This window comes from Giraffa tippelskirchi, chromosome 4, assembly GCF_054371585.1.
Source record: "Giraffa tippelskirchi isolate mGirTip1 chromosome 4, T2T-mGirTip1v1.2.pri, whole genome shotgun sequence".
NCBI lineage: Eukaryota > Metazoa > Chordata > Mammalia > Artiodactyla > Giraffidae > Giraffa > Giraffa tippelskirchi.
In genome coordinates this window covers 121,070,002-121,084,316 of record NC_137278.1, presented here as the reverse complement: position 1 = coordinate 121,084,316, position 14,315 = coordinate 121,070,002, and the positions used below count along the sequence as shown (strand labels likewise).

At 41.8% G+C, this 14,315-nt stretch overlaps 2 long non-coding RNA genes across 3 annotated transcripts in view; both read left to right on the top strand.

Annotated features, from left to right (window-relative positions):
- Positions 1-2,389, top strand: part of LOC145503636 (uncharacterized) — a 51,342-nt gene extending 48,953 nt beyond the window's left edge. The window contains exon 5 of the long non-coding RNA XR_014051605.1: positions 966-2,389. This is a non-coding gene — a long non-coding RNA (uncharacterized LOC145503636). The remainder of the gene's footprint in view (positions 1-965) is intronic.
- A 2,496-nt stretch (positions 2,390-4,885) lies between these two features.
- LOC145503635 (uncharacterized) lies at positions 4,886-10,659 on the top strand. Of its 2 annotated transcripts, XR_014051604.1 has the most exons (5): positions 4,901-5,095; positions 6,391-6,639; positions 6,807-7,241; positions 7,683-7,828; positions 10,055-10,659. It is a non-coding gene; the product is annotated as an uncharacterized LOC145503635 (long non-coding RNA). The 2 variants fall into 2 exon arrangements; XR_014051603.1 differs by lacking the exon at positions 7,683-7,828 and having other exon boundaries at positions 4,886-5,095.
- The last annotated feature ends 3,656 nt before the right edge of the window (positions 10,660-14,315 follow it).

The following is a 14,315-nucleotide window of genomic DNA, read 5'->3' as shown; positions in this document are numbered from 1 at the left end:
GAGTAGCGTGTAGGTGAGAGCTGAGGCCGGGACATCCCACAGAAGAGGTATCACAACTTAGAAGTTGAGGGTTATGTTTTATGTAGTGGGAATTTTTAGGTCTTCTAGCTCGGGAGACATCTTATCTCAAGTAGCCCTGAGTGAACTGTTCTGAGAAGGTGTGGGGGTGGGAGGGGGAGAGTCCGGTTATATAGAAGCTTGCAACAAAGAGCAGGCAGCCTGAACATCATTGTTAACTAAGGAAAACCAGATATTTCAAGTAATAGAATTTAGCACTATTCTATGTATGGGAAGACACAAGAGTTTGGGCATACTGAAATCATTAATTTGCATCTCCTCTACCTGGGGCCAGCATCCTACGATTTGATTATTCACATCCTTAGTTCTCTGCTCACCATAGGGGTGGTGGCAGCTCCTGTAGCAGGCATTGTTCTTCCTGGGCTCAGAAATTCCCATTTGGAAGGTTGGAATCCCTGATGGCTGTGACATCCTTGTTTATTGATATGGCAGGAAATACTCCACTTCACAGCTCTTTTGTCCATCAGATTAAAAATATGCGTTTTGTCATTGGATGGTACCTAACACAAGGGCTGGCCTTGTGTTAGGTGAAGAGAAGGGGTTAGTACATGTTCAGTGGAAAAAAGTGACAGTTGAGTTCAGTTCCTTTGAGATACTTCCTCCAAAATTTTAGAGCAGGATAAACTCTGTCAGGCTATGTGTACATGAAGTGCCAGGAATCTATATGCCTTCTGGAGGCAGCTCCTTAAAACTGTGTCATTCCATCCCTGCATGTAGTTAATAGTGTATGTGGAACATTCCAGACAGTTGGGAACATTTCCTATGTCTCTCTACCTCCGAAGAAAAAAAGACTAAGAAGTATCATTCCTGTTGGATCCTTCATTGTTTAGCAATGTCTTCTGCCAAGAATGTTCTTCTCTGTCTCACTCGTGTTTTCTGCCTTGCAGCTCACCTCACTTCCTGTTGCTCTCCCTCAAGAGGATACGGACATGATGGGCTTGTCAGCCTCCGCAGTAATAACAGCCCTTCACATGCTTGACGTCGACTCCTAAATTGTCGACTCCTAAATTGCCGTTAGCTTTTCCTTCCAGTTCTCTTAGTCTGTTTTCCAGCCTTTAATCATCTCTGTGGGTCTCTTCTCAACCCTGTCCAAGTGTGCAAAGTACCTCTTAAGGCACTTTTCAGTTTTAAAACAAACACCAAAGCTCCCAGGCTTGTTCAAACTGGCAAAATAAGATGACTTTCTAAGAAAAACTATTTGAATCAAAAGAAAATATGGTTAAGGTGTTCCTGGAATATGAAATGATATGCCAACCAATTAGGGTAGGAACAAATCTTTCAGTATTGTTCTTTTGTAGCTGATGTCATTTTAGGATAGATTTTGTCCAAAGATTCGCCAAAGGAATGAGAAAAGGTCAATGTAATCGATGTTTATAGAACACCTACTATGTGCTGGGCATTTCATGGCACTAAGGAGCCAAAGGTAAATGAGATGCAGTTCTTACTGTTAAAGAGCTTGTAGGCTAGTAGTTGAGGCACAAACAAAAAAGCTCATTCAGAGTGAGAGATGCTGTGTGTGCGCTCAGTTGTGTCTGACTCTTTGAGACCCCATGGACTGTAGCCTGCCAGGCTTCTCTGTCCATGGAATTCTCCAGGCAAGAATACTGGAGTGGGTTGCCATTTCGTACTCCTGTGGATCTTCCCAATCCAGGGATCAAACCCGTGTGTTTTGCATCTACTGCATTGCAGGCTGATTCTTTACTACTGTGCCACATGGGAAGCCCCAGAGTGAGAGATACAATAGCACAAATAAAGGATGAGGAAGAGTGAGGGTGAAAAGGAGGAAGATAGCATCTCTAACTGGTGAGGTCTGGTTTGAGCCGATTCTTGAAAGAGGACTCAGAGCTTTCCAGGTTTGGAAGGTAGGTGGGAAAGGATGTTCCTTTCCCTGGCAGGGAGGACTGCCTAGTAGGAGGTATGGAGGTGGAAAACAGTGCAATGTCTTTGGTAGTTAGCACAGAACAGAACAAGCCTGTGGTAAGAGATAAGATGGCAGGGATGAGATCATAAAGAGCTTCACCTGCTACTCATAGGAGTTTGGAGTGTTTGTGGCAATGGGAACCTTTAAGAGTTTGTGAGTAATGTAGTAATTCAGAAAGACCTGCTGTCCAGAATGATCACTCTGCTGTGAAGATATAGGAGGAGAATAGGGCTAAAGTGAGTTGGCCTGGAGGCAGATACAAATGTTAATAGATGATTGCAACAGATAGATGAGAAATGATGTGGGCTGAGGCTAGAAGAAGAAGAGATGATTGAATGACGCAAGGCAACTTTGAAGACCTCCCATGAAAGCTGAGAATAAGCAAATAAGGTGGGTGCTATAGAACATGGGATAGGCTATCCACTCTAGGACTCTTGGGTTTCCCTGGAGGCTCAGCTGGTAAAGAATCTGCCTGCAATGCATGAGATCTGGGTTTGATCTCTGGGTTGGGAAGGTCCCCTGGAGGAGGGCATGGCAACCCACTCCAGTATTCCTGCCTGGAGAATCCCCACAGAGAGGAGCCGAGCGGGCTACAGTCCATGGGGTCACAAAGAGTTGGACACGACTGAACGACTAAGCATAGCACATAGAACATGGTGCCTAAGGTAATTCTCAAACGACTCCTCCATTTCGTTTTAGATACAGGAGCCAGCTCCACAATTGAAAAGTAAAGATGTTGTCTTCCTTAGCCAGTGGGGAGAAAGTTCCAGAATTAGTGTCAGTTTGGGTATCACAGAATCAGATAAGGAGCTCAGCAGAAAATCATACAGTGCAGCACACGATGACTCCATCACCCGGATGGCTCACAAGAAGGGACATATGACATTAGTAGTCTGTGTGATTTATGTACTGATGATCTATATAAGATGTAGGATACAAGATAAACCTTAGAAAGGATGTATTTCAGATGCAGTCAGACTCGGGACTTTACTTACCTAACAAGCAAGAATAACAAGTGACGGTTGAGTAAGTTCCTGTGATTGCCAAACGTGTTGGTACTTTCTCAGATTGTGGCTGCTGTGGGAAAAAGTCCCTTCTTCTGCACTTCCTCTTTCTGGAGCCTCGAAGTCCTGGGAATGAAGGTGAGAAAGAGTTTGAGTGAGTTCTGAGGCTGGGTCAGGATGACCCAGGAGGTCTGGCGTGTGTGTGTTGGTTGAGAGGAGAGGGTGATCACAGGATGGAAGCTGAGCAGGCAAACTGCTGAGAAGCAGGCAATCTTTGTGGGTGGCAGGACTTTGAGGCGCGGGGGCACTGTTCGTTGAGTTTTGAGGTTCCGGAGCTGAGGGAAAATGAGGTCAAGCCAGTGAACTTTCGGCCAGGGATAAGTTCCAAAATTCCATCTGCAAGTTTTTGTCAGTTGGATTTTAGAATGCTTACGATTAACACTTGCTTACTTTTCTTAGAAATATGTCATTATCCTTCCAAGGGACAAAATAGGCCATATTCTAGTGAATTAGTAAAGGTGAATTTCTGGGATTGTGTTAGGAATGCTGGCTTCATCTCCTGTGGTTGGTTTCTTTGATGCTCTAATCTATTAATAGCAATAATACCACCAGCAATCCTAGTGCCTGGTGCTTTACATAGATCCCCATTCATTTCTGCAACAGTGCTGTCAGGTAGGTATTATTTTAGAGATAAGAAATCTGCAGCCCGGGAGGCTGATAAAATGCCCACAGCTGTGCTGCAAGTCAGTGGGGGAGCCAGCATTCAGAAAACCTGGTCTGTCTGACTTGAAAGGTTTTTGTCTTCTCGCTCCCTCTCTCCTCCCACCTTCCACAGCAGGGAGCGAACAGGCTGACTCGGCAGGCACAGCTTAAAGCTTTGTCAGTTAGCAAAATGGTGTCCACAGCCTGTGTGTGTGGGAGCTTGGCCAGCAACTCAGTGGTGTTTTTCTGACACTGGCTGGGCTGGCAAGTGATTTCTCTCAGGATTCTGACTGAAGCAGAGGGTGGTGACATTCAGTGCCTGAATCATACTGCTGGCTGGCCTTGACTTCAGAGGCCAGCGTTCCTGTGATTGTTCTCTCAGGCTTTAATTTATTGGCCCTACTAAATTGCAGCCCGGGTGTCTCGGCCAGAGAGAAAGGTGCGTGTGGAGCAATGGCATGTCATCAGGCAGCTGTCGAGAAGCCTGTTTAGTGAAGGGCACCTGAGGGCATGGGGACCAGGCGCTCTTCCTCTGAGTGTTCTCCCTGGGTGGACAGTTGGCACCCATTTCATGTCAATCACACACGACAGGATGTCCTTGGTGGGAGATGAGGAGACTGTGCAGAACTTAGGTGTTACTATTAATCATTGGTATGATTTTAAAAATTGGATTATATGGGATTTTTTTTGGGGGGGGGACTCAAAAACTAATCTTGGGTTTTAAAGTCATTCAGTAGACAGTTTGGGAGCACTGACTCTATTTTAAGCACTCTCTTAGGCATCAGAATGTATCATTGGTTAAAATAGACAAAAATGATTGCCTGCATCAGATTTGAAAAGGCAACTCTTCTAGGGATGTGTACTTACAATCAATTCTGCTCATTTCCTGAGTATCAAATAAGTGAAAAGTGGTAGGCTTTGGAGATGAATGAGAAGTTACTTCACAGTTCTAAACATAGAATGAAACAGGATACTTGAGATCATAGTATGAAGCAGAATATGATAAATCCTATAATGTAGATATTAAGAAAGTAAAGTGGGCATTCAAAGGTAGAACACATATATGTTTTTAAAATATCTATTTATTTATTTTTGGCTGTGCTGGGTTTTGGCATATAGGACCTTTGTTGAGTCACGCGGGAACTTTTGTTGTGGCACAAAGACTCTCTAGTTACGGCTTGCAGTCTCAGTAGTTGAGGTGCATGGGCTTAGTTGCTCCAAGGGACGTGGGGTCTTAGTTCTCCAACCAGGGGTTAAATTCATGTCTCCTGCATTGCAGGGAAGATTCTTAATCACTGGACCACCAGGAGAGTCCCCCAGAACACATATTTGAATATCAGAATTACACCTTTTGGAGGAGGTGGCATTTATATTGTTTCTTAAAGGATAGGTAGGTTTTTGACTGGTGGGGAGTAATGGGAAAGTCATATACCGTGGAAAGATAAGCATCATGAAAGTGTGGGCATGTTTGAGGATGATGGAGAGGCTGACTTTGGGAAATGGAAGCTGGGAAAGTAGCTTGGTCGATACTGTGGAGGGCAAATAAGTAGCTGGATCTTGGTTTTGTAGAAAAAGGGAAATCATTTGAAGTTTATGAGTATGGAAAAGATACGACAAGAACACTTTAGGAGTGGGGAAAAGAGTCATTGATCTTCGAGCAATGATTTGCCAGGCACTTTAACATACATTGTTTATGTTCTCATGAAATGAGCCATCATTTAAGGGAGCAAACTGAGGATTAGAGAGCTTGGGAAAATCTTGAAAATCACACAACTAGAAAGAGATGAAACCAGCGTTCAAATACGAATCTGTCTGGTGGTAAAATTTTTTTTCCCCAGTAATAGTGCTTGCTAAGTCCAGGTGAGAAGATAAAGAGTTTGAACTAGGTTGGAGGCAGTGAGAATAAAAGGAGTCGAATGTTAAGGAGGATGGGTTGGAATAATATGTTGCAAATGCGTGTTAGAAAATCTCTCAACAGAAATGAAGAACGGGAGAGAAGGAAAGGTTAATAAAGGGAAGGTTTTCAGTTAGTGGAACAGTGGCATCATTAATGGAAGCTGGGAAGTTGGGTGGAAGAACTAGTTTTGCAGAGGAAGAGAATGAGTTTGGTTTTAAAGATGCTTGCTTTGTGGTATTGGAGGGACATCCAGATATCTGGCTAGAAGGTTATAACACGGAAGTTTGAGCCCTTGGCTTAAGAACTGGGAGCAATCCACGGGGAGGTGATTGTTCAATTGGATGATATCATTGGGCGAATAGATGAAAGGGTCAACCACGACTAGAAACTGGTTTTCAGAATAGAAAGAGTCAACCAAGGATTTTAATCTTATTTTTGAAAATATGGCCACATTAAGAAAACGTGACTGTTTGATTAACACCGATATCCAAGAACCTTGAGGCTGTGGATTCTTAAATATTCCATAGTGACTGCCATGTTCCCTTATATGTTTGTTTGGATAACTTTTGTGTCATTTGCATAAGTGACCTAGAATGGCTTGTTGGCATCACAGTAGTGTTGTTGTGTGTTGATGCCTCAATCCCTCCTATCTATGAGGCTTAGGGTGTTCCTAAAAGTTCAGTAATGACTCAAACATAGACACTCCCATTTGGGAATGTTTGAGTAACATCTCCTAAAGCCCTGCTTTTTTTTTTTTCTTTCTCATCTTTTCCATTTAATTCCTGTAGAAGAACATAATGATGACTGTGGTCCTCAGTGAGAAGGTACTTTGGAAGAAGGCATGGTAAAGGCTTTAACCCATGGTACTCTGTGATCTTGGATCTTGGTCTTTCTCTTAGTAAAGAGTTGGAAAACCAGTTCAATCCACTTTTGAGAGATTACAGAGACAGGCAAATTCAGGCAAGTGATTCATAGATTAAAAGTATCATGAAAAACAGGAAATGAGGAAGCAAGACTAAAATCAATCCTAATAAATGGTAAGTAAATCCTCCCCTCACATGTGGAAAAAATTGGCTGTGAAGAAGCATGATGTCCCTTCTAAAGTATCAACATTACTGAATATATGAAGTGCTGGTTCATGATGTTTCATTTACCTCAAGTCTGCTTTTATTTCTCCCTCCACATTTTTGTGTTTTTTCCTCAGTTCACTTGCTCATGGGCTTTGCTTTGTTCCTGATCAATGATCAGAGCCCACAGTGGAGCCTGGAACAGAGTGAGCATTCAACATATACTTGTTGAGTCCGTCGAGTCAGAAGTCTACTCCATCACTTCTTTTGTTCATTTTTCTCATTGGATACCTTACTGAGTATTTGTTATGTACCAGATTCTGTGCCAGTTCATCAGGATAAAAAGATGAATCAGAAGTTCTCCCTTCCCTAATGAAGCTCATAAACTAGTGACCCAACAGTGACATAAGCAGAGTTACAATTTCACTGGATAAGCTTAATAACAGACACAGGCTGTTATTAATAACAGCACAGTTGACACAGAGAGGAAGGAGAGGAGGAGGGGCAGGGAGAGGTCAGCGGAGGGTTGCAGAAGAAGGAAGCCTCACTTCCGGTACTGCAGAGATCTCCAGGTATTGATTATTATTATTATTATTATTTTGCTCTCTCTTATCTTAAACCTCTTCCTTCTTTGCTCTCTCTTTCCCACCAACCTTTAGTCTTGTTTAAGCCTCTACCATCATAAGAAAAGCAACTCTCCTAGGCATCTCTCCAGCATCCCTCTAGTTACTTCTCTCAACTACTTTTATCCTTTCTCTCTTACCTTTGACTTCCAAACTGACTGATTTCTGGTCCTCATCTTCACCTTTCTCTCAAATTGTTCTCAATAAGGGCCACAAATGGCATTTGGGTTGCAAAACCCAATGTAGACTTTCTAGAACACTTATTTGTCTTCTTGGTTGCATTTGCCACACTATTGCCACCTCTTTCATGATTCTCCTCCTCCTTGGCATCTCTCACTCCCCAAATCCTGATTTTTCTTTGGCTTCCCTGACTGCCTCTTCTCCTTACAGGTTATCATTTAAAGGTTGCTAAATGTTGGAATTTCTCAGAGATCTTTCCTAAATCTGTATTCTCTTCTTGAGAAAATTTATCTACTTTATATGGTTCTAATACTGTTTTTATCCTGAAGATTCCCATGTGATTTTCTCCAGCCAAGGTTAGTCTTCTGAACAACACACTTTCATTCCTACATTTATTCATCTACCCAACAATTATTTACTGGTGCCCACTATGTCCAAACACTATTCTAGAGAGAGAGATTCAACAGCAAACAAATGGACCAAAGTCTTTGCCTTTGTGGTACTTATATTCTACTAAAAGAGACAATTCACTTATACACAAACACACACATTCTGTCAAAAGTGCTATAGAGTAAAAGCAAGCTAGCAAGTGCTGGAGCATGAATATGAGATTTTGCTCTTTATGAAGGGTGATCAGCAAGTCCCCTCTAATCATATGACAGTTAAGTAGAGATTCAGATAAAGAGAGGGCAAGGGTGAGCCATGCAGATATTTGGGGAAGAGCTCAACATCAGAGGGAAGGATCATTACGATCATTCTCCATCATCCTTACCTAGAATGAGTAAGAAGTCCCAGATGATGACACTCTTCTACCCTGGGACTAGAAGGGGATAATTGGGGGGAACAAGTGACTTAGTGCCACTTCTATATCTTCCCTTCTTCCCCTTATACTCAGCAAATGACCTTTTCTTGCTTAATGTAGCTGAATCATACAGGTGGGCTAGGAAGAATTAAAATAGTCTCTGTAAATTGCTGGCTATCCCAGAAGCCATTTGGTAACAATTATCTTCCCCCACAAAACCACTCCTCCACCCATGTTCCCGCTGACCGTGACAGGCCCTCACATCCACCCTGTTTCCCAGGCCAGAGACAAGGGCATCACCCTCTCTCAGCCCCAGTAGCAGATTCATCACCAAGTTCCTGTAGGTGGCATCATCTCTCAGGTCTCTCCATTTCCCTCAATCTCTTTCGCCTCTACAGAAAATCGCTTACAGTCATGTTTGGTCTGGATGACTGCTCTGAACTCCCTGTTGGTTTCCTCTCTCTTGTTAGCCTGTTCTCCAGTCTATTATCTGTAGGCCAGCTAGGGAGATGTCACTAAACAGAAATCTAGTCTTAGGCTTCAATTCTTCCTCAATACCCTAGGACAACTCCTGTACTGGCCCCAGAACTCCATACTCCAGTGAAATGGAAATATTTTGGTCTCTCAAAGGAACCATGTTCTTTCTAACATGTATATACCTGTATGTTTTCATGCTATTGCCTTTGTCTGGAGCTTTCTCCCCTTCCACACTCCCATTTCTTACTCCCATTTAACTCCTACTCATACTTAGAGTCTTGACTTGGATGTCACTTCCTCCAGAAAACTTCTGACTTTGGTCAAGTGTCTTTGTTGGGTGCATCAGCCCTCCTCCAGTCACTGGGCTGTACTTGGTTAAGTGCTTTTCCCCCAAAGACAGTGTCTGTTCTATGACAGTAGAGACTGCCTGAGTCTATTTCACTATAGCCTTATCTCTGTCATAGAGTGGATATTTGGCAGTTATTTATTGGATGAATGAATGAGTAAGTGAAGTGATAAGCAAAATTAAAGAATGAATAAGAGCTATTCATTCTTTAATTTCACCACCACAAAAGGGTGGTGAAAATAGATTGTTCTGGGCTGAGAGGACAGCTTGAATAAAGACACAAGTGAGCAACATCATGGTGGATGAAGGAAACTAAGCACTTTGGTGTTTCAATACATGATTATGGAATTAGTATGGAGCTTCAAAGGTAGTTTTGAGATACCAGCCAAATCATAGAGGGTTTGTGGGTCAAGTTAAGAGGTTTAGATTTGCTCTTGTAGGCAATGAGGAGCTTACAAATTTTGCTTTTGGAAGTTTAGTCCAGGCAGCTCTATGAAGATTGAATTTGAAGGGAGCAAGAATGGAGACCAGAGGCTTCCCTGGTGGTCCCATGGCTCTGTGTTTCTAATGCAGGGGCCCCAAGTTCAGTCCCTGGTCAGAGAACCAGGTTTCCCACATGTTGCTAAGACCTGGCACAGCCAAATAAATAAATATATATATATATATAAATGGAGAGCAGAAAAAGTGGTTAGGAGGTTGTACATTGCTTTCTGATTCTGCCTTAAAATATAATACATGGTTTTTCATCCCAACTTCTAATCTTAAATTTTTCCAGTAGTCAGAATCCTTCCATGGCCCCCAGGTCCTCAGCTCCCTGGTGTCATAGTACTTCATGATTATGTAACAATGCATGGCAAAAAGGGATTTTTGTTGGTGAAATTAAGCTTATCGGTTTCCCTTAAAATAGGAAAATACATGGGCTGGACTAACTCAATTGCATGACCTCTTTAAAAGCAGACTTTTCCCTGGCTGGTTGCAGAAGTCAGAGTGAATTGAAGCATTTAGAGGGATTCGGCATGAAGGAAACACTCTGCTGCTGACTTTGAAGATGGAGGAACTGTCTGAACTGAGTGCGTGCTCTAAATGCTAAGAGAGGTCCCTTGCTGAGAGCCAGCAAGGAAACAGGATCTCAGAATACAACTACAAGAAAATAACTTGATCAGCGCCCATGCGAGCATGGACGTGATTGTTCCTTAAAATCTCTAAATAAGAACTCAACCTGGTCCACCCTTGGATTTCAGCCTGTGATACAGAAGAAGTGGACCCAGTCGTGCAGTGAGGGACTTCTGACTGCACGCACGCTAAGTGGCTTCAGTCCTCTCCATCCCTGTGTGACCCCATGGACTGTAGCCCGCCAGGCTTCCCTGTCCACAGGGACTGTCCAGGCAAGAATACTGGAGTGGGTTGCCATTCCTTCCTCCAGGGGATCTTCCCCACCCAGGGATCAAACTCATGTCTCTAGTGTCTCCTGAATTGGCAGGTGGGTTCTTGACCACTGATGCCACCTGGGAAACCCCTCTGAAGACACAGCTGTGAGCTAATAAAGGGATGTTTTAAACAGTTAAGTTTGTGAAAATTTGTTATGTAACAGTAGATAACCAATACAAATTTCAGCAAGATACTCTTGTACTACTGTCAATTGTTCATGGAAGAGTGTTAGCCATATCTTCTTTTGTTTTAGAAACAATTGTCTTTAGAATGAATTATAATAAAAGGGTTGCTAATGCTAGTGCCAAACCATATGGAACACATAACAATGGACATCTCATTTAATGGCCACAACCACCTCATGTGAGTGGCACTATTGATCACCCTTATTTTACAGATGAGCCAACTGAAACTCAGAGAAGGTACCAACCTGTCCAAAGTCATTCAACCAGCAGTTGGCCGAGCTGGAACTTGACCTCAGGTTGCCTTGGTCCATCATATAGATAGACTTATCAAAAGTTTACTGATCGCATTTATATTCACACATTCAGATCCCATTTTCTCTGAGAAGGGTTCAAGGGTTTTGATTATAAACTATAGGACTGGACAATTGGAAAGATGTTCAGGTTCCATTTGTGCTCAGTTTCTCTTTGAGATAGATTAGGGAATCATCTTGGACATGATATCAGTTTATTCTCCTTTGTGTTTTGTTGTAATTAGACAAGGAGAAGGAAGAAGAAAATGAAAAGTAGTTGGAAGGAAATGGCTAGAACTAGCAAAAAAAAAAAAATGGGCATGATGTGGGTAAAGGCGGTTTGGTCACAGGTGTGTTCAATTTAGCAATCCCCTGTTTCATGTCCATTCAAGCATGGACAGGTGTCCTTTTCTTCATGTGTTAGAGAACGCTTGAGGCTGTCTGCCTTGTGCTAAGGGGAAAAAAAGCAATTAAACATTTTAATATTTCCTGCCTGTAAACTGCTCCCTGTTTTATTACTTCAAATGCACTGGATTTAAAAGGAGGTGTGAAAGCCTCCTGAGCCATTAATAAAAGGCTGCAGCTGCTCGAGGAGAATGATGCTGTCTTTTCAAAGGCATGATTTCTGGTCTGAGCACCTCCATCCGCCAAATGTTGATTTATGATGGTCCTGAAGCTGATAGAGAAGCATGAGGCAAACACTTACAGTGCTTCCGGAATATATCTGGGCAGGATCCTTATGATGAGTTCTTTTCCTTGAGGAAAATATAAAGGAATAAAGTGAAGAAATGTGAAAGCAGCTGTTCAGCAGGAATGGTACCAAGGAGAGTCAGCACAAAAAAAGTGAATCTTTTCCTGCAGTCAGTGGTGAATTTCATGTGGTTTGGGTTGTGAGATTGCTGTCCTTGGATGCACAGAATAAACAGCGGGGATTTAGTGATTGATTTGAGTCTTTGAGGGTTTCCAGTAGAGACCCATCCTAAAGTTAAAAGGTACAAACCAAGATGCGGTTCTATCAATTCTTCCAATCAACCAAAAGGAACAAAAGCACTATGCCTCAAAGGCCTTCAACTTTATTTTTCAAAAATGCATTTAGTTTTTCCTTTCAGGGATGGTGGGTAACAGAAATCAAAGGATGAGGAATGCTGGAGATTTGGTTCAATCTAACAAGCTTTTATTGAGGGATAGCGCATGCAAGTTCCTTCTGGGTGCTGGCTGGGGAAGATGCAAAGAAAGCACTCCCTCCCCACCCTTTGTCTTAGGTAGGCAACTTGGTGTTCTGTATGACGTATTAACATCGTTCTGAGCATGCTGGAAAGATATTTCTTAAGCTTAAGTCATTTCCATGTCACTTTTACAATTTTGGTTGTGAGCCACCTTATCATTTACCTTATATTTACTTAAATAATTCAACCACAGTTTACTTAAATAAATTCAGTCTCATCTTAAATGGTTTTACCAGGTGGCTCAGATGGTAAAGAATCTGCTTGCAATGCGGGAGACCCAGGTTCAATCCCTAGGTTGGGAAGATGTCCTGGAGAAGGGAATGGCTACCCACTCCAGTATTCTTGCCTGGAGAATCCCATGGACAGAGGAGCCTGGTGGGCTACCATCCATGGGTTTGCAAAGAGTCGGACATGACTGAGTGACTAACACTTTCATCTTAAGCAATAAAGTATCTCTGACATCACAGGTCTGGGGTTCTGGTTAAAACTCTTCAAATGTATCCTCAAATAAATGAAGCTTAACAATATCTTACCTGAAACCACTGGGTCCAGCAGTGTTTAGAAATTTCGAACATTTGCAGGTTTCACAAAGGTCATAAGGTGTGTGTGATACTGTATGTTCTGTAACCATCACAGTGGAGGTGTGGGTGACATCCTATAATCAAAAACACATCCACAGAAAAGCAGGTGAATATTTTTACACTAGGTAGAAGGTGGAATGAATAAAGGTGTAAATAGCTTCACTTCAGTTCAAGTCAGTTGAAAAACTTCAGTTTTCATAGTTTTTTTGCATTTCATCACTGCAAATAAGGAATTGTGTGCTGTAAGTAGCATTAAAAAAAGTTTGTGTACTAGAGAAACAGAATTATCAGTAATATTCAAGGCATGAATTATATAACCTTTCTCTCATCTATACAACTGGGCTAAACTTAAAAAAAATTTTTTTTATTGAAGAATAAATTTAACATACATTGAGGAAGAACTTGACAAACACTGATCTTAAGCACATAGCCCAATGATTTTTCACAGGTGCATATGTACCTGCATAACCACCATCCAGATTGAACACTGAACACTTTTGGCACCCAGAAGTTTTTTTCTGTCCTTTCCTAGTTAATCCTCCTCCCAGATAATCATTGTCTTGAGTTTCATGTGTGAATACATATAAATGGAATCTTGTAACATATACTTTATTGTCTCCAGCTTCTTTCCCTTAGCAAAATGACTGTGTGATTCTTACATGTTATTGCTTTATCAACAGTTTGTTCCTTTTGTTGTTGCATACTATTCCAGGGTTAACTTTTGTTAATATAACCTCTTAGAATGTTGTATGCAAATGTTTTAATGCTTTCTTGGGATTGAATTGTTCCCTTTCTTTCTCTTCAAAAGACAGTCACATTCAGAAAACTTTCATTGGGAAATTTGAAAGCAGCTGACACTTGTAAATGCTTTATCAAGATTGCACCCTTTTCAGTTGACCTGGAAGACATAACTCATGTTGAGATGCTATGTATCCATAGTCATTAGAATCGTTTCCTGTCTTGTTTTGGCCACTTTGGTGAGTGGACACAGCTGCTAGCTTCATCAAATAAAAAAAGAGACCAGGGAGATTCTGAAGAAACATTTTGATTTAATTTTTGGATGGTGTCAAACTTCAGAAAAGGAAATTAGAGCCTGTATTGTTATACAGCTAGATTAGAAGTCATGGAAGACCCTTTAAAATGAATTTTATACTAAGTTTGAGATAGTGTTTCATGTTCAGGCTAGCTCTTTGTGAGATGGAGTGACAGGGATGAGCTGGGAGTGATCATCGGCAGTTTTTGGTTTTTGTTTTTAACTTCCTCTTGAGTTCCTTCACAGCCTGGCTTCACTGAAAACATTTGAGATGGTATGAATTACTGGAACATGAGAAGTACTTGTTCCCAAAATACAAAAACACATTCCAGAAGCAAAAAGAAAAAACTGTCAGACTTTGCCACTTTAGCTTGTTAGGGAGAATTGAGAATTGAATGACCCAGGACAAGTTAGGAACTCATTTGCTTGGGTCCTTCTAAAGGGTTGCCCTGTGATCTTGATTTAAACATGGAGC